The 24,376-nt window shown below is 38.4% G+C and overlaps 1 pseudogene; it reads left to right on the top strand.

Annotated features, from left to right (window-relative positions):
- Positions 1 to 18,403: 18,403 nt before the first annotated feature.
- LOC101725294 (protein SET pseudogene) lies at positions 18,404 to 19,523 on the top strand (annotated as a pseudogene).
- Positions 19,524 to 24,376: the final 4,853 nt, after the last annotated feature.

The following is a 24,376-nucleotide window of genomic DNA, read 5'->3' as shown; positions in this document are numbered from 1 at the left end:
GACACACTCAGCCATCTCATTTTCTATAAAGGACCCAAACACTCTCACTGGAGGAAAGATAGCCTCTTTAATAAATGGTGCTGGAAAAATTGGGCTTCAACTTGCCAAAGATTAAAACTAGACCTATATCTCTCACCATGCACTCAACTAAAATCAAAATAGATTAAAGATCTAAATATTAAAACAGAAACTCTGAGCCAGCTGGAACAGAGGTCAGGTAGAACCCTTGAAGACATCGGTGTAGGAAAAGATTTTATGAACAAAACCTCAGCTGCCTGTGAACTAGCACAATCAACAAGTGGGATCTCTTCTTATTAAAAGGCTTCTGCACAGCAAGAGAAACCACTAGCAGTGTGAAGAGACAACCCACAATGTGGGAAAAAAATCTTCACCTGCTCTTCCTCAGACAAAGGTCTACTATCTCGAATCTATAAAGAACTTAAAAAGATCAGACCTCCCAAATTTAAAGACCCAATGGAAAAATGGGCATCTGAAATGAACAGACATTTCTCAGACAAAGAAGTAGAAATAGCAAATAAATCCATGAAAAAATGTTCAACATCACTGGTCATTCGAGAGATGCAAATGAAAGCAATGCTGAGATTCTACTTCACTCCAGAAAGAATGGCTGCTATCATGAAATCCACCAATAACAAATGCTGGCAGGGCTGTGGGGAAAGAGGAACCCTGCTCCACTGCTGGTGGGAGTGTATACTGGTGCAACCACTGTGGAAATAAGTATGGAGATACCTCAAAGCACTAGGACTGGAAGTCCCATTTGACCCTGCTATTCCACTGCTGGGGATCTTCCCCAAAGAATTGAAAGAATCATACCACAGTGATATATGTGCACCCATGTTCATAGCAGCGCAGTTTGTAATAGCTAAAACTTGGAAACAGCCCAAATGCCCATCAACTGGAGACTGGATAAAGAAAATGTGGGGGTTTTTTATGAAATGGAGTACTACTCCGCCATAAAAAATTAGAAATTAGAGACATGTATAGCTAAGTGGATGCACATTGAGGCGATACTCTTAAGTGAAATAAATAGGACACACATGTGTAAATACCGAATAGTTTCTCTGGTGTGAGCAACTGAAAGTGTAAATAAGGACTAAAGGTATAATAGGTAATGTGAAATAGGAAGAAAAGGGGCAAAGGGGAAGGAAGTGGGAGGGCTAGGGGAAAGGATAGAAGGGAATGGGATTAATATGAGAGAATGGAAAATTAGAAACAAAATCTTTGTAAATAGGGAGGACTGGAGGGGTTGAAGGGAGGGCTGGGCAAGGGTGAAAAATAAGAACCAAGAGAGATTATGTAAAGGTGCAAATTTCCAATGATGAATGTCATTATATTGTATACCTAAAATGTACCAATGCTTAGAATGAATAATCGATAATGTAAAACAGGAAGAAAAGGTCCATAGGGGTAGGGGTAGTGGGAGGGGCAGGGGAAAGGAAAGAAGGGAAAGGAAAAATGCTGAGAAATGGAAAAAATGGAAATAAAGTCTTTGTAAATAGGGAAGGGTGGTGGGCGTGAAGGGAGGGCTAGGAATGGGGAAAAAATAAAAACCAAGATGCATTATGTAAAGGTACAATTCCCAATGAGAAATGTAATTGTGTTGTATATCTACAATGTACCAATAAAAGAATTTAATACAAAAAAAAAAGGAAATCTCTAGGTGCCCCTAGAACTTGTACTTGAATTTAGCAGGATTAGAAAACACAAGGTATATATCAAAGTTCAGGTCTGTGTATACTTGCTATAAATGAATAATTGGATATTGAAATTTAAAAGTTATGTAGGAGTACAAAGGACCTAGAAAAGTTAAAAACAAAAACAGTGTTGTAAGACGTTTAGTACCTGATTTTAAGACTTCTTCTAAAGCTACAGTAATCAAGGCAGTTTTGGTGTAAGGAAGACCTATAGATCATTGGAATAAAACAGAATCTAGAAATAGAACCACACATATATAGTCCACTGAGTTTTGAAAGATTATTTAACATTAGCATTTTATAGACTATAAACTTGATTCAAGAGACGAGGAAGAAATAGTGTTTTCAGCAAATGGCACTAGAACACCTGGTATCCGTATATAAAAAATTAACCTCAACCCTTTTTTTCCATACATGAAAATAACTTGAAGGGATCTATGAACCTAGATAAGAAAGCCTAAAAGTGTAAAACTTTAAGAAGAAATTATAAGGGAAAATATTTATGAATTCAGGGTAGGCAAGAACTACCTAGGATACAAAAACCTTGATGTATAAAAGAAAAAAAATTGATAAATGAGATTCCATCAAAATTTAGAACTTTAAATGACATCATTAAAATGAAAAGTAGTCCTTAAACAGACCATATTTACAATGCATATAACCTATGAGCAGAATATATAAAGAATTCTTAGAGCTTATTAATAGACAACCCAATTAAAATGTAGACATAAGATGATAAATAGCCAGTATAGCACAAGGAATGGTCTGGAACTCTAGAATCAGAAAAATACTAATAAGTACAATAATAAGATTGAATTATACACTCATTAGGGAGATGAAGTTAAAAGTTTTAAACGCCTTGTCATGACTTTTTCTTTTTGTTGGATTCTCTCCCTTTGTGTTTAATTTGTCACACCCAGTGGATTCATTCTGCTGGGTTTCCTGGGGTTGTGATCCTCAATGTCTTTTCCTAGGGTATTGTCTAAAATTTTTTGGAGTGCTGATTTGGTATTCATGAAGTTCCTGAGGTGCTCTTTATCATGAAAGTATCTTATTTCTCCATCCATTTTGAAAGATAGTTTTGCAGGGTACATCAATCTAGGTTGGAGGCTGTTTTCCTTTAGGGCTTGAGATACATCACTCCAAGCTCTTCTTGCCTTGAGGGTTTGTGTTGAGAAGTCTGCTGTGATTCTGATGGGCTTTCCTTTGTATGTGATTTGTTTCTTTTCTCTCACTGTTTGTAGAATTTTATTCTTCTGTTGGATTTCTGGAATCCTAACTATGATATGCCTATGTGTAGATTTTTTTTGATTAAAGCTAGCTGGAGTCCTATATGCCTCACTTATCTGTATGTCAAGTTCTTTTCCCCTCCTTGGGAAGTTTTCTGCCATCACTTCTGTGAACATTTTTTTTTATGTCATCTGCACTCTCTCCTCCTTCTTCATTGACTCTAATCAGTCTTATGTTATTCTTCTTTGCATCATCTAGCAGCTGCTGGATTGATTTCTCATGTTCCCTTACAATTTTAAAGCAATTTTTCTTTTCCTCCTCACTACTTACAATCTTGTCTTCTATATGTGAAATTCTATCCTCACATTGGTTCATTCTGCTGTGCAGACTTTCGATGGAGTTTTTAATCTCTTAGAAATCTGTTTGTATCTGTTTTATGGATTTCATTTGTTTCCTATGTTGCGATTCCATCATGTTCCTCAGATCCTCTATTTCTTTATCTGTGTCCTCTCTAGATTTATTAATCATGTCTTGCACCATGAGCAAAATCTTTCCTGTTATCTGAGTAATTATTTCTGATTTCATTTTTCCCAGATCCTCTTTTGTTGCCAGTTCAGAGAGTCCAGGTGGTTGAGTATCAGAGTGTTCCATCTCATTTCCCTTTGGGGTTGCTGTAGGTGATCTGGAAGTCTGTTTTTGAGGTTTGTTTATGTGTCTTCTCATTTCCATGGGGGGGGGATGCTTCTGGCACCCACGTGGCTCACCTTCTCTTCCCTAGGATCTTGGGATGGCAGTGGGGGAGCTTCCTTCTGGGTGCTGGGACTGGCTCAGCTTCTCTGCCCTAGGAGCCTGGGATGGAGGCAGGGAGTTTCCTTCCGGGTGCTGGGACAGGCTCAGGCATTCATAGTTGAATGAGCAATGGCCTCAGGGTGCTCAGTAATCAAGTAATTTGAACAGTGCTTTAGCCATCTGAGAGGCTGGTAAGGAGGGCACCTGACCAAATCTGAGGTGTTTTGTCTTTTTCCTTCCCTACTTTATTTTTGTTCTCTTCTTTTGTTCTTCCTCTTTGGCTAAGGCTCTGGCTAGGCCAATAGGTACCACAAATTTTGCTCAGTCTTCTGTAGGGCCCATGGGAATAAAACAAGCTGTGGGCCCTGCTGGGTTTGGGATCTGTTGGAATGGAAAGTTGTCTTAGGATGGGTTCCTTTTAATGCCCAGCCCTTCTTGTATTCAACCATGAAGAATAGGAGATAATAACACACATTATTTCTGTGTAAACTGATTCTCTATTACTTGGAAATGAAGGGTCAGTCTAGGATATAGTGGCAGTTCTAGAATATCTATATAAGAAGAATATATATATATATCATATATAAGAAGAACCTATTAAAGGCAGCAAATGGTTACTAGTGGGAGGTGGAGAAGTGGACCAAGCAGAGGGGGACACGAGTGGCCAGGAGACTGTCTTGAAGCTGAGTTTATATAGTAAGTACAGTACTTCTATTTCTAGACTATATAGTAGAGGGTCAGAGATAGCAAAATTCTCTAAAACACTTTTTTCTTACCCTTTACCTAGTATTTAAAAACATGTTGGGCTGGGGATTTAGCTCAGTGGTTCTACCGCCTGCCTTGCAAGTGCAAAGCCTGAAGTTTGATCCCCAGTACCAAAAACAAAAAACAAAAAACAGAAAACAAAAAAACTCGTGTTGTCCTCATCAGGGAATCTTTTCTTACTTTTATTTGAGGGCGACTTTGGGAGACTGACAGAGATAAAAGGGTCTGTATACCTCTCCCAGAGAACTCCTTGGGGTTACATATAGGGTTCCCAACTTCATTTCAGAAGCAGTTGTTCAGCGTGAAGTTCAATTTTTACTGTTAGGGACTTAACACTGTTCCTCAGCCATCTGCCTGGGTCCTGACTTTGAGGCTCCAGGGGACCTAAATCATTCCTCACTATTCTCTCAAGTACAGGATTCAGAGCTTTTGTAGCCTCATCTCTTGGACCTAGAGCATAGTCCTTAGCAAATCATTTTATAATGTGACTGCAGGCTTGCCCAACTTGGGGTACTTCTTATCCTCCTCTGCCATGTGTTGTCAGTTGTCCTTTCCCACTCCATTCCTGCCAGAGGGTCCAGGCCTGGCAATGAAAATAATCCTCTAGCATATACAACTAAGGGATAATTCAAAGTTATTATTTCTCCTTTCTGAGAACTAAATAGGACTATGGTTGGAAATGTAAAAATACAGAACAAAGCAACCTGGGAGACAAATTGAATTTGAGGTAGAAGGCTTTGAGGTATTAAAGAGCATATTATACTTAAAATATACCCAATTCCTTTTTGAATAGTTGGCTTACCTTTTTTTATTTAACGTTTTTTTAGGGGGAAAATGTCAGTAGAGCAAATGTTTCTATAGCAACCTGGTAGCCATACCTCTTGTAACCTATGAAATCATTTAATTGAGAGGCACAACTGGGAAAGAAAAGAGCTTTATGGGAACCAGCTGACCAATGGTTACATAATTACGATAAGTGAAGGTCAGAGCCCACTCACCCAGGAGGAGACAAGCAGCTATTGACAAAGACCTCAGAGTATGCACTACTCTCAGAAGGTGGCCATATATATGCATCGGGGAGTGGAAGAATAAAACCTGAGGAAACAGAAGGCTTCAGGTTTGAATTTGAAAAGTTTTGTGTTAACCAAACTATATGATCACTGCTGCTCTGCTACCCTGGCAAGAGTGACCAGGCCTCTTTTTGGGAGGAAGGGAGAGAGGAAGGCCCATTATTATTTTCCTATAGCTGGGTGTATTGGGATTAAAGCAACTCACAGACAAAAAACCAAACCTAAATACAACAAACGAAACAAAACACAGTAAGACCAGGATAAGCATGGAACAGGTATAAGAAATTCTAGGCTTGAGAACCTGGAGGTTTACCTGAGCTACGAGATTAAACTGTTCAGGAGACACATCTCTTCCAGCTTCATTCTCCCCCATACCACAAGTTACTGCAGCAGCCACAAATCCCTATTATGCCAACTGGTGGCTACTTAAAAATTGATGATTAGTAGAAACACTGCTGGAAATGAATGCCCGCAATTGGTTTCTTTTATCTCAGTGACACCTCTGCAAATCAGATGTAAATAATCAACCCAGTTCCATCCACTGTGGAAATTTCAGAGCATTATGTAAACAACTACTTTATTTTGCATTTGCTGATGAGAATTGGGGTTGACTTAGAAATATTTTTTTTTTCAGCCTGGGTCATAAAAGGTAGGAGAGAGAGGGAGATGCATTCTACTTTTCTCAGAATCCTATAGCAAGAAAGTCTATAACCTGATCAATATCAGCCCCATGAGAGGGGCCAGAGTCCCCGGCCTTACCAATCATGCACATGTGGAAAAGCTGGTCTGAGATGCTGCCCAATTCTTGGACCCGGGGAGGAATTACTTTGTCAACCTTTCTAGTGTCTCATAACCCACCTCTGCCCTGACCATTCCCCAAATAGCACACACACCCACTTTATTTGTCACCTTTAATCACATTTGTCAGAGAGATGGTAAGTGTGGAGGACTGAAGAATGTATGACTTTGGGGGAGTGGTGGGGAGGTCAGTTGGGGACAGCAATCAGAGCTACGGCACTTACATACTGGCTGGAATACTGAAGTCTAGGGTGATTTCCAGCTTGCCAAGTGACCTCCAGTCGCCTATGAGTCATAGTTTCAGCTGAGTCATAGGTAATAGGAGAGAGGTTTTGTTCCCTATGCATAGGACTCCTTCCTTATCCTCTCTCCATATTCTTTCTAGTTTACTGAAGAAGGAGCTGTGCCTTCTATTATTATTTTTCTGACATTCTATGGCTTTGAAGTCACATAGATTTGTCATTTACCATCTGGAAATTATCTGTTTGAGGCTTAATTTCCTAATTTATAATTGGGGAATAAAATAGTACTTCATAGTATATCATAGTAATATTTTCAGGTTTAAATGAAATAAGTCATGTAAAGAATTTCTCAGTCTCTGTCAGAAAGTAAGGGTTTGAAGAGTGTGACTTGTTATTAAATTATTCACAAATATAATTGGTTGGTAAAATCCCAACATCTAGAAATCAGTGCCCTAAAGAGATGAGTAGAAGGTTATTCCTCATGTAAATTACTAAATTTCAATTTTAAAATCCATGTATTATGACTTTGATTAGTGAGGATTGTTTCTTATGAATACTATCACCCTAGGAGAGAGGGCAGTCTAATCTCTGCATTCTGAAAGCTAAGGACCAATCTTAAGAACATGTCGACCCAACAAAGGGCACATACCAAAAGAGCCGTGCCTGAAATACCATATGGGCTTCTCTCTGGACCTCTTTAGCACGTCATGAGGAGCACATCAACGCATTAATTACCTTCTGCTTGGTAGGCTTCTGCTAGAGGCTGGAGGTCCAGCAAGGCTCTCTGTGTTAGGGATAATGGAATGGTTTGTCCCACTGGGGTGGAAAGGTGGTATTGTTTCTCAATGCCAGCAGAACCTCTCTTTTGGCCACCTAAGTGTTCCCTGAGTTCCCTGCAGCCTTGGACTTAGAGCCCACAAATTAAAGGCTATTTTGCTAGTTTCTTTGTCTGGAAACAACACATTAATGAAGATTTCTTTATTTCTTTATGCTTAATAGATCTATTTTTTCTTCCAGAGAAAGAAAAGACTGTAAGTGAGCTTCTGTGAAGCATTACTAATTCTTTCCCACAACAGATTCAGAGAGCCAGAGAGGGGTGTGCTTTTAATATCCCCCCTAAATCAATAAGAACCAATTTGCCATGTAGGCTTTCAATCACAGGCGTAGGAAATCAGCAGGCTTCCGATCTCCAGAGGCAGCCTGTGTTCAGGAGTGGAGCTTCATTAATGGTGCATACACACAATGCTCAAAGCAGGATCAGTGCAATGTTGCATTGTTCCAGACAGTCAAAAAAGAGCTATTGTGTGTGTGTGTCTGAGGCACATTCATGTGATCCTATTGCAAAAACTGGAGAGGCACATAAATAACCGATGATAAGGCTGGCTCAGGTGGCCCTACTGAACGTGCTAATGACAAAATCATTGCTGTCTGCCTTCTCCAAGGAGTTACTGCAGAGTGCCTGCTGTGCTTAGCTCCTTTTAACAGGTGAGAGCCCTGGGGAGAAGTGTGCTGTAGCACAGCTGAGGAGACTTCATGTCCACTGATAACCTCCGGGATATGTCTTAAAATTCAGTAACTTAGAGCACATTTCCATTTTCTTACCTTGGGAGTGGTAGGAGGCAGAAAGAATAGACTTTTTTTGTAATAAAAGAGCTCTGGAATTGTGGGATTATTTAAAGTTTGGGGACCCCTTAGAAAACAGTCCAATTCTTGCATTTTTCACCAGTGAATAAACTAAGGTAGAGAGATATTTTGTTATCAATAAAGGTTGTTATGATTTTTTAGTGACAGAATCAGAACTAGAATTCAGGGCTCCTGACACCCAATTCAGTACATCTACCACAACAGCATGCTACTTTCCAGTGTAGTTGCACTTGTTTTTATCTTAAATAGTAACAGCCAATACTTACTGAACATTCCCCGTATGCCAGTTGTACTATGCACTTAAGCACATTATCATATTTAATAGACAAAATAAGAAAAAGAGCTAGCAACTTTTAGTTTCCCCACTTTATAGAAAAAGAGATGATTGCTTAGAGAGGGCAAATAACTAAACCAAGTTTACACATTGTACTGTACAATTCTTTTAATATTTAATTTACTAATCTAGCCAATTCAATCCAAGAAGAGTGCTCAGACTAGAGGAGATATTTACATTGACTAGAACCTATGAAGCTCAACGTCAAAATTCTGTGTTACTTTTGTTTAGTTTTATCCTGAGAATGTAATTGCATTAACATTTTTCAAAACTAAATTTGGGTGATTGTTCCCCCTTCTCACTACTTTCATTGATATTTGTCACTATGCTTACAAATGGCAACAGGATGAACCTTTACAAATGTGCACAAGTTGGAACTGAGAATAGACTGGTAGAGATTAGAAATTAAAATATTAATTGACTAAGAATGTTGATCTCTCTTTATGGCAGAGTAGTACTCTATTGTGTATAAATACCACATTTTCTTTATCCATTCATCTGTTGATGGATATATAGGTTTCTTCCAAGATTTAGCTATTATGAATTGTGCTGCTATAAACATGGGTATGCATGTATCACTGTAATGTGATGCCTTTAACTCTTTCAAGAGGATACGGAGCAGGTCTTTAAATTTATTTTAGCAATACTTTATAGTTTTGGTGTAAAATTAGATTGGGATGCAGAATGTACAACTCTGAATGCATTACAAAAATGGAATGGTACACTTTAGGTGAAATTAACAATATGTCAATTACATGTCAATAAATATGTCAAAAACTGAAAAGCTTTCCATGATTTTCCTATTTTCCTAGTCTCTCTCCATTGTGCTGCTTGTATTATAGCCTCCTGCCAAATCTCAGTAAACATCATTTCTCATCCATACTATTCTCCCTTTGTGCACTCTATTCAGTCTCAACTAATTTCCTCCCATTCCTCCCTGTGGGAATGTCAGTTACCCTGAGACCTATTTCCATTCATTTGTCAATGACCAGATATTTTAACTTGTATTTATTAGTTCTTGTCTTACGTGTATTATTGGGCTGAAATCCTTTGAGACCACAGTTTACATCTACTTTGCTACATTCCTGCAGCATCTAGTGTGGCAAAAATTGGGCACTGAAGTGAATTCATCTTGAACTGTGAAGGGCTTTGCAGTAGGATTTTCTTCTAGCTGTTTTAAGCATTGAAATGCCACAATTTTAAGTTGTATATTTTTGAACTTTAGTTTTTAATTTTAATCAATTGTCCAGCCTCAGTAGTTTTCCTAGCCTGTTTGAATTCCTGCTGAGATTTTAGCCTTTTATTAGCCATATAGTCATGGAATGCTGGAAGTTTTTATCTTTCACAACTGTTTAACTAAATATATGTATGAAACTAATTGTATGTATCTGAGTATATACATAAATATAAAAGATACAGTCTGTTATGTGTCACATGTATGTATCTATCATATATATATATATATATATATATTTAGAGAGAATTCTATTATGTGCCACACATTAGGAGTATATTAAAGCGTAAAATTTATAGAGTTGAGAGCTCGTGGTCTTTGCAAGTGGAGAAGATGGGCATATACCAACACAACATATGATAGACCTAGAAGTGCACAGAGTAGCAGTCCCTTGAAGCGAGAGACTACCGCGTCAGAGCTGTTTTCCTCAACCCTTGTCCTCCTGAGACCTCTGTGAAGAACATTAAGTCTTTTTGAGCTGCCCCAGTGTGTTTTGAGGCCATGTCTAATTTACAGATTAGCTTGCTTAATTTATAACCGTACTGCTTTTCTAGTATCTTATTCTCATTCGTTATTCTCATCTGTTATTTTTCTTACATATTAACCTGCTTTTAAGTAGATTAATTTTATTTACTGACCTATTTTAGACTTTCTGTTGTCCCCTTTCTAAACTTGGAAAAATAATATGCTGAAGCCTGTGATTTCTTAATTTAGAAGAGCTATTTTATCAAGTTACAACACATTTAATTAATAAAGTTGCATCACATTTAATCAATAACTTATAGAAAAAATTTATTATCACTGACTTTATCTGATAAGGCTAAAGAATATTTTCATCATTTGAGATTGAAAGTTATAGAAAAAGAATCTTTATTTATTTATTTAGTACCGGGGATCAAACTTGGGACCTTGTGCTTTCGAGGCAGGTGCTGGAACCACTGAGCTAAATCCTCGGCCCCAAGATTGAAAGTTATAATTGAATATAGGCCACATATGTGGGAATAAAGAGACCACAGACTATTTCTTATTTAGGAGTCATTCAACATATATTTCTAATAGAGTCACATTTCATCACATTCCTAAAGTTACCATTAATGAAAATAAAGAAAAGTACTAGAATAGTTTTAGGTAACCATACCTTTCCTTATATTCTTGCAATTATTATTTTAATTTTTTTACTTTACTTGGTTCCAATGCAAGGACCTGAGAAAGAGATTCATATGAGAAAAAAGCTGCTGCCAGGAATTTCAGTCAAAGGACACACACCCAGCCTTTGCACAGTAGTGGCAAACCGACCAATGAAGTGCTTGAGGGGTCGGTCTTCTGACTAGTGGATGATTCAGTAGAATGAATAGATTATTTTATTACTATCACTACTTTTTTTGTGGTACTAGGGATTGAACTCAGGGCCTTCACCCTGAACTACATCCCCATCCTTTTTATTTTGAGACAGAATTTTGGTAAGTCACTATGTTGCCCAGGTGGGGCTTGAATTTGCAATCCTCTTGCCTCAGCCTCCTGCAATGCTGGGAATACACCATGTGGCAAAATGCCCAGCTTCCTTTATTATGTTTTGCTCCCTAAAAATTTTCTCCTAAAATGTGTGATTGTTTTTTTTTTGTTTGTTTTTTTTTTGGTACCAGGGATCGAACTCAGGACCTTGCGCTTGCAAGGCAGGTGGTGGAACTACTGAACTAAATCCCTGGCCCTAAAAATGTGTGAATTTACTTTCCTGCCTGAGTTTTAATCTGAAGCTCTGTGATACTCTGAGAAGAACTGGTCCACAGGATGATCACTGTGATCATCTGCCATTACACTTCAGAACTGAAAATGGGCATAGTGCAGGCTCCTGAGATTGGACTCACTGTCATCGCCCATGTCCAATAGCCTGAGAATTGCTTTCAAAGCATCCCCACAGCCTCTTGACATTCTCCCAGACTTTGCTTTGTCTTTTAATTCCCTTAATAGTGTCTTTGTGGAGCAGTTTTTAATTTTAATGAAGTCAAACATCAATTTTTTTCTTTCAAGAATTGGGCTTTTGGTGTTATAAGTAAAAACACAGTGCCAAAGCCAAACTTACATAATGTTCTCTAACATTTCCTTTTAGACATTTTATACTTTTGCATTTTATATTTAGCTCTATGATGCATGTTGAGTTAATTTTTGTGTAAGGTGTGAGATATATATTGAGATTCTCTCTCTCCTTTTTGGTATGGATGTCCAATTGCTCCAGCACCATCTATTGAAACACTCAACTAATTTTTGTAGACTGAGTTAATTTTGAAATTGCTTGTCTTGTTTTTTTTTCTTTCATAAATTCTTTTCTTGGTACATTGTAGGTATACAACACAATTACATTTCTCATTGGGAATTGTACCTTTACATAATGCATCTTGGTTCTTACTTTTTCCCCATTCCTAGCCCTCCCTTCACCCCCACCACCCTTCCTTATTTACAAAGACTTTATTTCCATTTTTTCTATTTCTCATCATTTTTCCTTTTCCTTCTTTCCTTTCCCCTGCCCCTCCCACTATCCCTACCCCTTTGGAACTTTTCTTCTTATTTTGCATTATCAATTATTCATTCTAAACATTGGTACATTTTAGGTGTACAATATAATGTCATTCATCATCGGAAATTTGCACCTTTACATAGTCTCTCTTAGTTCCCATCTTTCACCCTTGCCCAGTCCTCCCTTCAACCCCTTCGTTCCTCCCTATTTACAAAGATTTTGTTCCTATTTTTCCATTTTCTCATCTTAATTCCATTCCCTTCTTCCTTTCCCCTAGCCCTCCCACCTCCTTCCCCTTTGCCCCTGTAAATCCTATTTCACAGTACCTATCATACATTTTAGTCCCCATTTACACTTTCAGTTTCTCACACCAGAGAAACTATTCGGTATTTACACATGTGTGTCCTATTTATTTCACTTAAGAGTATGGCCTCAATGTGTATTCGTTTAGCTATAAATGTCTCTAATTTCTCATTTTTTATAGCTGAATAGCACTCCATTTAATTAAAAAACCACATTTTCTTTATCCAGTCTCCAGTTGATGGGCATTTGGGCTGTTTCCAAGTTTTAGCTTTCACAAACTGTGCTGCTATGAACATGGGCACACATATATCACTGTGGTATGATTCTTTTAATTCTTTGGGAAAGATCACCAGCAAGGGAATAGAGGGGTCAAATGGGACTTCCAGTCCTAGTACTTTGAGGTATCTCCATACTGATTTCCACAGTGCTTGCACCAGTATACACTCCCACCAGCAGTGGAGCAGGGTTCCTCTTTCCCCACAGCCCCGTCAGCATTTGTTATTGGTTGATTTCATGATAGCAGCCATTCTTTCTGGAGTGAGGTGGAATCTCAGCATTGCTTTCATTTGCATCTCTCGAATGACCAGTGATGTTGAACATTTTTTCATGTATTTATTTGCTATTTCTACTTCTTTGTCTGAGAAATGTCTGTTCATTTCAGATGCCCATTTTTCAATTGGGTCTTTAAATTTGGGAGGTCTGATCTTTTTAAGTTCTTTATAGATTTGAGATAGTAGACCTTTGTCTGAGGAAGAGCAGGTGAAGATTTTTTCCCACATTGTGGGTTGTCTCTTCAAACTGCTAGTGGTTTCTCTTGCTGTGCAGAAGCTTTCCAGAAGAGATCCCACTTGTTGATTGTTTGTGCTAGTTCACAGGCAACTGAGGTTTTGTTCATAAAATCTTTTCCTACACCGATGTCTTCAAGGGTTCTACCTAACCTGTGTTCCAACTGGTTCAGCATTTCTATTTTAATATTTAGATCTTTAATCTATTTTGATTTTAGTTTAGTGCATGGTGAAAGATATAGGTCTAGTTTTAATCTTTGGCAAGTTGAAACCCAATTTTTCCAGCACCATTTATTAAAGAGGCTATCTTTCCTTCAGTGAGGGTATTTGGCTCCTTTATTGAAGATGAAATGGCTGAGTGTGTCTGGGGTTCTTTCTGCATCTTCTAATCTGTTCCACTGGTCCTCAAGTCTGTTTCTTTGTCAGTATCATGCTGTTTTTATCACAGTAGCTTTGTAGTATAGTTTCAAGTTGGGGGTTGTAATACCCCCTGCCATGTCTCTGTTGCCTAGAATTGCTTTTGCTATCCTGGGTCTCTTCTTGTTCCAAATGAAGTTTTGGATTGTTTTCTCAAGGTCTGTGAAGTATGCTGCTGGGATCTCAATTGGAATTGCATTACATCTATATAGCAGTTTTGGAAGTATGGCCATTTTCACTATATTAATCCTTCCTACCCAGGAGCAGGGGATGTCTGTCCATTTTCTGATATCATCTTCAATCTCTCTTTTCAGAGTGCTATAGTTTTCAGAGAAGAGGTCTTTGATTTCTTTTGTTAGGTTGATTCCTAGGTATTTCAGTTTTTTGGATGCTATTGTGAAAGGAATTATTTGCCCTATTTCTCTCTCAGTGAGTCTGTCATTTGTGTAGAGGAAAGCTATTGATTTTTGTGTGTTGACCTTGTAACCAGCTACTTGACTGAATTTGGTTATTAAGTCTAGAAGACTTTTGGTGGAGTTCTTGGGGTCTTCTATAGAGAGTATCATGTCATCTGCAAATAATGACAATTTGACTTCTTCATTTCCTATCTTTATTCCTTTTATTTCTTTCTCTTGTCTAATTGCTGTGGCTAGTGTTTCCAAAACTATATTGCACAAGAGTGGTGATAGTGGACATCCTTGTCTTGTTCCTGATTTTAGTGTGAAGGATTTCACATTTTGACCATTTAGTATGATATTGGCTGTTGGTTTTTCATAGATGGCTTTTATCAGTTTGAGGTAGAGACCATCTATTCCATTTTTTTGTAGGGTTTTTATCATAAATGCATGTTGGATTTTGTCAAATGCTTTTTCTGCATCTATGGAGATAATCATATGGTTTTTGTCCTTGGCTCTATTGATATAGTGTATTACATTGATTGATTTGAGTATGTTGAACCATCTCTGCATCCCTAGGATGAATCCCACTTGACCAGGGTGTATGATCTTCTTGATGATCTTCTGCATTCTGTTTGCCAGTATCTTATTAAGGATTTTTGCATCTGTGTTCATTAGTGAGATTGGCCTATAGTTCTCCTTTTCGGTTGGGTCTTTCTCTGCTTTGGGGATCAAGGTGATGCTTGCTTCCAGGAATGAATTTGGGAGTATTGCTTCCCTTTCAATTTCACTGAAGAGTTTAAACAGTAGTGGCAGCAGTTCCTCTCTAAATGTCTTGTAGAATTCAGCAGTGAAGTCATCAGGGCCCGGGCTTTTCTTAGTTGACAAGTTTTTAATTACATTTTCAATTTCATTGGTTAATATTGTGTTGTTTAGAATTTTTAGGTCTTCTTCATTCAACATTGGTAATTCATATGTACCTAGGAATCTGTCCATTTCTTCTGTGTTTTCCATCTTATTGGCATATAGATTCTGGAAGTAGGTATTGATGATCCTCTGGATTTCTGCTGGGTCTGTTGTAATTTCACCCTTTTCATTCCTAATTGCATGGATTTGGGCCTTTTCTTTCCTTTTTCTGGTAAAGTTGGCTAAGGGTTTCTCAATTTTGTTGATTCTTTCGAAGCACCAACTCTTGGCTTCATTGATTTTTTGTATCATTCTCTTAGTCTCCATTGCATTGATTTCTCCTCTGATCTTTATAATTTCCTCCCTTGTATGAGCTCTGGAGTTGTCCTGCTCTTCTTTTTCTAGAAGCTTGAGGTGCAGCATCAGGTTGTTTAATTGAGCTTGTTCTGTTTTCCTAACATGCATATTCACTGCTATGAATTTCCCTCGTAAGACTGCTTTCATTGTGCCCATAGATTCTGATATGTTGTATTGTTATTGTCATTTAATTGAAGGAACTGTCTGATTTCTTCTTTAATTTTCTCTGTGACCCATTGGTTATTCAGAAGTGTGTTGTTCAATTTGCACATGTTTATGAAATTTTTTGAGTTTCTTTTGCTATGGATCTCCAATTTCATCGCACTATGGTCTGATAATATACAGGGGATAACTTCAATTCCTTTGCACTTCCTTAAACATGTTCTATGTGCGAGGATGTGGTCTATTTTGGAGAATGACCCATGTGCAGCTGAGAAGAATGTGTATTCTGATTTTGTGGGGTGGAAGACTCTGTAAACATCTGTTAAGTTCATTTGTTCAAGAGTTCGATTGAGTTCCAGTATTTCATTACTTATTTTTAGTCTAGTTGATTTATCTATTTGTGACAGTGGGGTGTTGAGGTCCCCCACTACAATTGTATTAGTGCATATATGACTTTTCATGTCCATTAGTATTTGTTTTATATAGTTGGGTGCACTAGTGTTTGGTGCATAGATATTTATGATTGTCATCTCTTCCTCTTGGATTCTTCCCTTTACAAGGATGTAGTGTCCTTCTTCATCTCTCTTAATCAGTGTTGGTTTGAAATCTACTTGATCTGCCAAGAGGATAGCTACTTCTGCTTTTTTTCGGGTTCCTGTCACATGGAGTACTGTTTTCCACCCTTTAACTTTTAGTCTATGAGTTTCGTTTTGAATTAAGTGTGTTTCTTGTATGCAGCATATTGTTGGATTTTGCTTCTTGACCCATTCTGCCAGTCTATTTCTTTTGATTGGTGAATTGAGACCATTAACGTTGATGGTTATAACTGAAACGTATTGACTTGTCATTGCCATGACTTTTTCTTTTTGTTGGGTTCTCCCCCTTTCCATTTAATTTCTTGTCATGCCAGATGGGTTCATTCTGCTTTGCTTCCTGGGGTTGTGATCCTCAATGTCTGTTCCTAGGATATTGTGTAAAATTCTCTGGAGTGCTGGTTTGGTATTCACAAAGTTCCTAAGGTGCTCTTTGTCATGAAAGTATCTTATTTCTCCATCCATTTTGAAAGATAGTTTTGCAGAGTACATCAATCTGGGTTGGAGGCTGTTTTCTTTTAGGGCTTGGAATAGGGCAAACTCTTCTTGCCTTGATGGTTTGTGTTGAGAAGTCTGCTGTGATTCTGATGGGCTTTCCTTTGTATATGATTTGTTTCTTTTCTCTGACTGCTTGGAGAACTTTGTTCTTCTGTTGTGTTTCTGGAATCTTAACAATTATATGTGTATGTGTAGATTTTTTTTGATCAAGGCTATTTGGAGTCCTATATGCCTCATTTATCTGTATGTCAAGGTCTTTTCCCCTGCTTGGGATGTTTTCTGCCTTTATTTCTGTGAAGAGATTTTTTATGTCATCTCCACTCTCTCCTATTTCTTCATTGAGCCCAATCAGTCTTATGTTATTCTTCTTTGCATCATCTCGCAGCTGCTGGATTGATTTCCCATGTTCCCTTATAATTTTGAAGCAATTTTTCTTTTCCTGGTCACTAATTTCAATCTTATCTTCTATATCTGAAATTCTGTCCTCACATTGGCTCATTCTGCTGTGTAGACTTTCAATGGAGTTTTTCATCTCCTGGAAATGTATTTGCATCTCCTTTATGGATTCCATTTGTTTCCTATGTTGAGATTCCATCATGTTCCTGAGCTCTTCTCTAGATTTATTAATCATGTCTTGCACTAGGGGCACAATTTCTCTTGTTATCTGAGAAATTATTTCTGATTTCATTTTTTCCAGATCCCCTTTTCTTGCCAGTTCAGTGGGTCCAGGTGGTTGAGTATCAGAGGGTTCCATCTCATTTCCCTTTGGGGTTGCTGTAGGTGATCTGGAAGTCTGCTTTTGAGACTTATTTATGTGTTTTCTCATTTTGACTGGGGAGGGTGCTGTTCATGCCCGTGCAGCTCACCTCCTCTGAGCTGGGAGAGATGGGCCAGGGGCCCGGATCGGGTGTAGGGATGGTGGCTCGAAAGCCCCTTCCTCTGTACCAGGAGCGGCGGGATGGTTGGCAGCCCAGAAGCCCCTTCCTCTGGACCAGGAGCAGTGGGACGGTGGCTCAGAAGCCCCTACCTCTGGGCAGGAATTCCTTAAATGCTGAGAACTTGATTAGCTCCAGTATAGTGGTCTGGTGGTCCAGTGTCCTCTGTGTCTTTGTAGTGTGGAACCAGGTGGCTGTACAGAGAAGAGGCCAAAGGAGTAGGGGTTGTCCAGTGGATTGCTGCCAGAGCAAGGACTGATTCGGTGTTTTCAGCGCTACTGGCAACCTCAGGACCACATCTGCAGACCAGCCTGTCTGCAGCAGGCTGATTTGGTGTTTTCAGCGAGACTGGTGACCTGGGCACCAGGTCCACAGACCTGCCTGTCTGCAGCGGGCTGATTCGGTGTTTGCAGCATGACTCACTTGTCTTGTTTATAAATTTTCTTCTTAGTTCCTTCACATGGAATGTAAAGGTTTTATTTTTAAATGAATTTTATTGGTACATTTTAGATATACAATATAATGACATTCATCATTGGAAATTTGCACCTTTACATGTCTCTTTGTTCTTATTTTTCCCCCTTTCCCTGCCCTCCCTTCACCCCCTCCACCCTTCCCTATTTACAAAGACTTTGTTTCCATTTTTTCTATTTTTATTTCTCATAATTTTTCCTTTGCCTTCTTTCTTTCCCCTTCTCCCAGTTCCCCTTCCCCCTTTCCCCTTTTCTTCCTATTTCACATTATCTATTATACCTTTTAGTCCTTATTTACACTTTCAGTTTCTCACACTAGGGAAACTATTCTTTATTTACACATGTGTGTCCTATTTATTTCACTTAAGAGTATCGCCTCGGTTCCGGATCTGCTTCCTGTGGCCTGAGACAACCCTGGAGCTAGGACTTCCCTCATGTCATGGCCCCCAATTGCCAGTCTCCGCTCACCCCTCTGACCAAGAAGCCCCGACAGTCTCCGGCCCCCAAATCTGAGGTGGCGTCCGCCTCGCCGGGCCTGCCCAAGGGAGAAAAAGAACAAGAAGAAGCAATTGAACATATTGAAGTACAAAATGAAATAGACTTAATGAACAATCCAGTGAGGAGATATTGAAAGTAGAACAGAAATATAACAAACTCCGCTAATCATTTTTTCAGAAGAGGTCAGAATTGATCGCCAAAATCCCAAATTTTGGGGTAGCAAATTTGTTAACCATCCACATGTGTCTGCACTGCTTGGGGAGGAAGACAAAGAGGCCCTGCATTATTTGACCAGAGTCGAAGTGACAGAATTTGAAGATATAAAATCAGGTTACAGAATAGATTTTTATTTTGATGAAAATCCTTACTTCAAAAATAAAGTTCTCTCCAAAGAATTTCATCTGAATGAGAGTGGTGATCCATCTTCAAAGTCCACTGAAATCAAATGGAAATCTGGAAAGGATTTGACAAAACGTTCCAGTCAAACACAGAATAAAGCCAGTAGGAAGAGGCAGCGTGAAGAACCTGAGAGCTTCGTTACCTGGTTTGCTGACCATGCTGATGCAGGTGCAGATGAGTTAGGAGAGGTCATCAAAGATGATATTTGGCAAAATCCGTTGCAGTACTATTTCGTTGCTGATATGGATGAAGAGGAAGGGGAAGGAGAAGAAGATGATGATGAAGAAGAAGAAGGATTGGAAAACATTGATGAAGAAGGGGATAAGGATGAAGGTGAAGAAGATGAAGATGATGATGAAGGGGAGGAAGGAGAGGAGGATGAAGGAGAAGATGACTAATTGAACACTGATGGATTCCAACCTTTCTTTCCCCCCTTTTTTTCTTTTTCTTTTTAAAATTTTCTCCAGACCCTGGGAGAAAGTTGCAGTCTCCCCCCCCCCCCGCCCCTTGTGCTCAGTCACCCTGTTCTTGAAGTCTTTTCTCAAACACCATGGTTCTTGACTTATTTTGTGGAGAGATACCTTGAGCAGAACACAACAGGAAAAGGATCTCTACAACCTTCTGTTCTAAATTCATTTCGATCCCCTCCTGTCTCACACAAACTGTGTGGAATCAACACCACTGTGCTCTGTGTGAAAAAAGAAAACCCTTCTGCTCCCTTCGCTCTGCGGGAAGCTGGAGGGTGCTCGGCCTCTGTGCTGTAGTGCATAGAAGTTGCTCTTTCCCTCCTTTCTCTGTATATTGGGCTCAGAGATTACATTGTGTCTCTATGTGAATATGGACAGTTAGCATTTACCAACACATACCTGTCTACTTTCTCTTGTTTAAAAAAAGAAAAAAAAACTTTAAAAATGGGGTATAGAAGGTCAGCAAAGGGTGAGTTTGAGATGTTTGGGTGGGTTAAGCGGGCATTTGACAACATGGCTTCTCCTTTGGCATGTTTAATTGTGATGTTACCAGACATCCTTGCAGTTTAAGATAATACTTTTAAAATAAAATTCTCTCCTAATGATGACTTGAGCCCTGCCACTCGATGGGAGAATCAGCAGAACCTATAGGGTCTTATTTGGAACTGACATTCTTTATTGTAATTTTGTTGGTTTATTTTAAAACTCTTTTTTGTTTTCTTTGGAAAGGAAAAGGTGATGTGCAGTTTTAAATGTTCTAAGTGTACAAGTTGCTTTGTCACAATAAAACTACATGTGTCTGTGAAAAAAAAAAGAGTATTGCCTCAATGTGCATCCACTTAGCTATAAATGTCTCTAATTTCTCATTTTCTATGGCTGAGTAGTACTCCATTTTATAAAAAAAAAAACCCACATTTTCTTTATCCAGTCTCCACTTGAGAGGCAGTTGGGCTGCTTCCAAGTCTTAGCTATATAAAGGGTTTTTGAAGTTTTCACTTATTGGAAGTTGGACTCAATGGGTATCCTGGTTATCTGGCCAATACAGTCTGATCCATAAAAACCTTTTTTTATATAATACAAAGACTGATATTTATACATTGTATTATATATTTTGTCTATGTTTGTTGGATATTCCTGCTTCTGAACAAGCTAAACTGAAATAACAAGAGAAAATTAGGTGAAATTTTAAGATAAATTTAAAGCCAGTGATTGGAGGACTTTTTGAGTTAGTGTCTTTTCTGGAAATATCATTTATTTTTAAAAAATCTGAATGTCTCTACTTCAGACCTTACACCAAAATGAGTTTCAAATGGATTCAAGATTTTAACACTAAAATCATAAAGGACTAGGAAAAAACATAAGAGAACTATTTATATGCACTTTTCCAGGTCAGAATGCATTTTAAAGAATGACAAAAGTCTAAAATCCATAAAAGAAAACATTGCTAAATTTGACCTCATATAAATAAAACAATATCTGGATGTCAATATGCACCATTAACCAAAAACAAAGTAAAAAATAAAAGCAACAGACTGTTATGCAGTCTGATTTTCTTATTATATATAAAGAACTACAAATCAGTAAAAAACAAAAACTATCTATTGAATAGTTGTAAAAGTAAATCAACAGCTCACAGAGAATAAAAGAGACTCTTCAGCTCATGAAAAGATGCCCATTAATAGTAGTAATAAAAATATAAAATAAAACAACACTCAGATACTATTTTCACCCATGTTAGCAAAGACACATTGTGTGATTCAGGGTGTGGGAAAATACTCACATGCATTGCTGATGAGAGTGTAAATTTTCAAGTCGATCAAACTAGAGACTAATTTGGCAATTATCTATTAAAACTAAAAATGTGCTTATTCTTTCACACATACATGCCAATATTCATTGCTTCACTGGTCATAATATTAAAAATGAGACAGTATATCCATCAATAAGGACTGGCTATATAAAAGGTGGTATTTTATGGAATATTATGTAGCCTCTAAGATGAGGCAGCTCTCTGTGGGTTGATATAGAAAGATCTCCAAGATATTAAGAAAAAAGCAAAAACATAGAACAGAATGTCAAGTATGCAACATTTCTCCTAAAAATATATTAAGATCTGTGTAAGTGTGGAACATCTCCTGAAGAAAACACAAGAAACCAGTACCACTGTTTGTCCTACAAAGATGGTTTAAGGGAGAGAGGCAGGAGGAAGTCTTGTCATTTATTATCCTTTTGTGTAAGTCTTAAATTTTTAAAATAAGACAATTTAAATTCTAAGTGACAGTTTTCAATATGATACTTTAAAAACGCCTTAGGTTCTCACTCTCAAGATGTCAAGGTTAAGGATCTGGCTCTTCAAATAGCACCCTACAGGTAAGTTAGTAGTTGTGCAGAGGGAGTTTTAAAACTCAGTGCTCTTTTCAACATATATATCCAGTCTTCGATGGATGCTCAAATAACGAGACACTCACTGTTGTTTCCATTAGCTCGTATTAGCTTAGATTTAGTGTGCTATAATATGAGTCAGCTTGCTCCAAGGCAGGGTGGCATGCCAGAGGAGAAACTGTTCATAGTGTGGTGGGCAGGAGGCAGCAAGCAGCAAAAGCCTTCCTTCATTCCCATTTATTCCATCCAGGCTATAAGCCTATTGGTTGGGGCTACCGGGCTACCCACACTCAGATGGGTCTTCCCTCTTCAGTAAATCCACTCAGTCACACCCAGAACTATGCTAACCCAAGCACTGGACTAATCCTGTATCATACACCTGTAATTTAGTCACTCCCAAAAGCCCTACCTATGAGCACATGAGGCTTTGGGAGGAAATCTTGATAGAAGCCATAACATTCCACCCTTAGACCCCCAAAACACATGCACATCCCTTTATGCAAAATGCATTTAGTCCATCTGGAAATGTAGCCAAAGTCCTAACAGTTTCAGCATTGCTGAAAAGCCCAAATTCAAATCCTCCTCTGAAATTTAAGACAAACTCTTAGCTGTGAGCCCTTGTACAAATGAAAAGAAAGTTAAATACTTTCAACAGATAATGGCATAAGATAAACATTCCCATTCCAAAAGGTACAAATAGGGGGATAGAAGGGAATGAGACCAAAGAAGAACAAAATCCAGCAGGTCACACATTAAATCCTATAGTTCCATGTCCAACACCCAGGACAATCTGTGGCAAGATGTGAACTCCAAAGGGCTTGAGTGGCCCTGCCCCTATGGCATTCCTGGTGGTTGTAGTCCTCATGGCTTCTCTCTTGGGCTGGCTTTGCTCACTTCTTGCGGCTTTCCTCAGATGATCCATGTTCCTAGCTTCTCCAACGTTCTGGGGTCTCCAGTGAACTTTTGGCTTCATAATCACAGCTTCACACACTGCCCTCTCAGAGGCACACTGCCTGGCCTCCAAGGCCTTCTTCTGAAATCTGAGTGGAAGCCGTCCTGACCCTATAACTCCTGCATTCTGCACCCATCTAACACCAACACCATGTGAATGACACCAATCTCTGACACCTCTGGCTGGAGCAGTAGCAAGGCTTCCTTCTCTCTTGGTTGTAGAAGTCAAGTGTCTGGAATTCTGAGCGCTATGAACCCAATCCCAAGGAACAAATTCCATAATCTGCAGCGATTCTGGAACATGATGCCCTTGGGTGCCCTTCTCAAAGCAAAGACTTACACCTTTGCAATTTGGAGGCTGGAAAGGGTAGAGTCCTGCTGGTTCTTGTAATATACTTAGTTCATCTTTTCTATTGTCCAGTTCTGAAGTATTTGACTTTTTATTGCTAATCATTTTAGCAACCAAGTTCTCCTCTACTCCGTCTTTGCAGTCTGCAACTTTTCCAGAGCTTCCTTTCTGGCCAAACTCAAAACACTTTAAATCATTCAGCTGGACCATTTGTTCTAGATTCTCAAGGTAGAGCTGACTAATAGCCCCCAAATAGTAGCCATGCCACTACCTCAATATTAGACTGTCTTGAAATTTCTTCCACCAGATTGATTAGTCTACTGTCCTTAATCTCAGTCTCCTGCAATGTCTCTGGACATGAGAAAAATGTAGACAAATTTTCTGTCAAAACATAACACATGGCTGGTTGTGCAGGCACATGCCTGTAATCCCAGCACTCCGGAGGCTGAGGCAGGAGGATCATGACAAGTTCAAGGCCAGCTTGGAATGTATAATGAGTTCAAGACCAGCCTCGACTACATACAAGACCTTGCCTCAAAAAACTAAAAATATTTTTTAAAAAAGAATGAAAGAAAGAACATAACACACATGGCCTGGATAAAGTTGGTAAATGGATTGAAAATGATTGAGATATGTTGCATATATGTACCAATCCCCCAAAATGAATACCATTATTCTGCATTAGAGACATACACTAAAAAAAAAGACAAGAAAGAGACTTGAACATTTAGTGCGTAAGTATGCACCTTCAATGTAGAGCAGGCACATAAAATAATATTAAAATATTTCTATCCAGGAACACTTTTTCAATTTATACTCACTTCTGATTTTCTAGTGCATATAATATTCTGATGCTAGTGTCATTGATGAGAAATGACTATAATGAACATGAGGCAAAACAGATGAGAAAATATTAAAAACTGAAAAACCAAACCAAAACACTACTAACATTGTATTGGAAATAAATCACATGCAATACAATAAAATAGTCAAACTTAGAATGTATATGCGTAAAAAGAGAAATTAACACTTTTTACAACAAAAGTGAAACTATACATATGCAAATTGCTTTGTCTATTCGATTCAATAAACATTTATTTATACTTGCTCTATGGTATGGTTTCCAACATACATTATATTGGATTTCTTTTCATAATATCTGTACCAAATATA

The sequence above is a fragment of the Heterocephalus glaber genome, unplaced genomic scaffold, assembly GCF_053883595.1.
Source record: "Heterocephalus glaber isolate CG9 unplaced genomic scaffold, H.glaber_assembly_v1.0 deba00001730, whole genome shotgun sequence".
NCBI lineage: Eukaryota > Metazoa > Chordata > Mammalia > Rodentia > Bathyergidae > Heterocephalus > Heterocephalus glaber.
Note: the sequence above shows the minus strand (reverse complement) of the source record. Positions and strands in the feature narration are given on the sequence as shown.